Genomic DNA, 2747 nt, shown 5'->3' with positions numbered 1-2747 from the left:
ATAGCTATAAAGCTATATAACTAGTACTTAAGCTAGCTACTTTATAAAGACTACTTATTTCTATATATATATAGTTATTACTAGCCTTACTAGCTGTAGTTAAATTCTATAGTATTATAATAGTAGCTTAGGTTCTAAGACATAGTAGGTCTGTTTCTTAGGAAGTAAGTTAGGTTAAATGCTATAGAGTAGCTATTAAGTAGTATTATAATAAAGCTGTTAAGAGTATAACTCTTAATAGTAAAACTATTACTTAGATTAATTAATAGAGATCTAGACTATTTAACTATAAAATATACCTCCTTCTTAAGTACTTATCTATCTCTTTATTATAGACTAAATTAACTAGCTTATTTATTAATCTCTTTAAGCCTTAATTAAATAGCTTAAGGTTTAGTTAGTTTAATTCTCCTTAGTTAATATATTTAAATATTAACCTCTTTAATTACTTTCTAGGTTATATAGCTAGTTATATGCCTCTGCCTTCTTCTTATGCCTATAGGTTGTGCTTGTTCTTACTAGTGCAGTTCTATTCTATGTTTTATATAGTAATATTTATAATATTATGCCTCTCCTCTGCTAGTCTTGTCCTTAAGGCTATTAAAATAGGCCGGCTAAGTATTGTGCGTTTTCCTTCTTTTATTATTGTGTGCTACTATATTAGCTAACTATATCTCAAAACAGCAGTCTAAGGCTTTGTCTGCTTCTTCTCTTTGTTAGAATAATTTTTTTTCTGTAATAATTAACAATTCGTTCTTATCCCTTATAAAGGCTTATGCTTGCTGCGCTTATATAGAATTTCCCTAATATAAAGCCTTTATTTCTAATTTAAGTTATTGCGTAAAGTATATAGTAGACAAGCAAGAGAATTATAATATTATAGAGGTAACCTCTTAACAGCTTTATAGTATTATAGATTAATATTATAAGCTTAAGAGAGAGCTTAAAGAGGCTAAGAAGCGTGCTCTAGCTAAGAATTAAAAGGTCTTGTGTTTATAGAAACAAAAGAAATTATAGTTTAAGAAAATAATATATATAGTTATATATAGTATTAATAATATTAAAAAGTTAGAATATATAGAGCGTAAGAAAGCTAAATAGCTTTAAAAGAATACTAGTATTCTTTCTGCTTCTTTAGATAAGTTAAATTCTATATTAGTTTGATTTTCCATTTAATAAGGAATAGTCCGATTTTCTTCCAGTTAAGTTTGTTGCTAGGTTGCTTTGTTTTAATGTTTTTGCGAATAAGGTATGCTTTATGTCCCTCCTCTAGAATTAGCGCTAGCAATCTCTTTTTATCTATATAATATTTTATTTAGTTCTATAAAAATATCTATTCTCTTTATAATTACTTCTATATTATTATTATATATTCTATATGCATTATAGCTACTAGTGTATTTTTTGTTATAATATTTATAGTAATTATAGAATTATCTAGTGCTTTTTCTAATAATAATATATAAAATATAGAATAAATTCTTATTCTATCTAGTAATAATAATTTGTAGTTGGTATTTAATATTTTCTATTTAATAAGAAATAGTCTAATTTTCTTCTAGTTAAGTTTATTGCTAGGTTGCTTTATTTTAATGTTTTTGCAAATAAAGTATACTTTATATCTCTCCTCTAGAATTAGCGCTAGCAATCTCTTTTTATCTATATAATATTTTATTTAGTTCTATAAAAATATCTATTCTTAAATTTACTTCTATATTATTATTATATATTCTATATGCATTATAGCTACTAGTGTATATATATTCTATACTATATATATTTTAATAGTAGAGTTAAATTTATAGTTTGCTCTAAATAGTAATATTTTTATGCTATTAATCTTAGAACTATTATAAGCTTATTATGCAAGTAGTAGCTATTCTACCTAATTATTCTATTAGTAGTTTATATAGCTCTATAAGTATTATTTAAGTATCTAGTTTAAGATCTTAGTCTATCTATTTAATTATAAGTAGAATGCTATTAATAAACTTTACTTAATTTTTATAGTCTCTATAAAGTATTTCTAAAAGTTTAATGTAAATAACTTATCTTAATTTAATATAAGTTTTATTAGTAAGCTGTATTATATAATAACTATTTTAAAGAATATATATACTAAGTTCTTTATATTGCTTAATTCTATATAAGAAATATAGTAGGTATATTTTGTAAGTTTATCTACTATAACTAGAATGCTATTATAAGTTACTTCTATTATAAGTTTCTTTAACTTTAGTAGTTTAACAATAAGGTCTATAGTAATAGTTTACTATACTCTTTCTAGTAGTAATATTAGTTGTAATTCTCTATATAGTATATATTATACTAATTTAGCTTTATTATATATATTGTATTTTCTAATAACTTCTTATACTATTTTCCTGCTTTCTAGGAAATTATATAATTATCTTAATTAGTTAAGAGTCTTCTCTATAATTTAATATTTATATAGTAAGTATTTATATATTTCCTTAATAAGCTGCTCTTAAAGTATACTAGAAATATACTAGCATTTATTATATAAAAAGGTTTCTTCTTTCTTAAATAAATGCATTTTTATTTTCTAATTATCTAGGTAGCTATTATTCTTAATATATAATGCAATTTTTTGCATTTATATTTTGTCTAGCTAAACTTACTATATTATATTAACTTCTTAAGTACTTAATATAAAGTTTCTATTCTTAGTAGTATATAGTAAGAGTATATTACTTACTTACTCTTTTAATTTTAAATCCTCTCTT

Source organism: Metarhizium album, assembly GCF_000804445.1.
Source record: "Metarhizium album ARSEF 1941 chromosome Unknown scaffold_22, whole genome shotgun sequence".
Classification (NCBI taxonomy): Eukaryota; Fungi; Ascomycota; class Sordariomycetes; order Hypocreales; family Clavicipitaceae; genus Metarhizium; species Metarhizium album.
The sequence above is the reverse complement of the archived record's forward strand: the minus strand, read 5'-3'. Positions refer to the sequence as shown.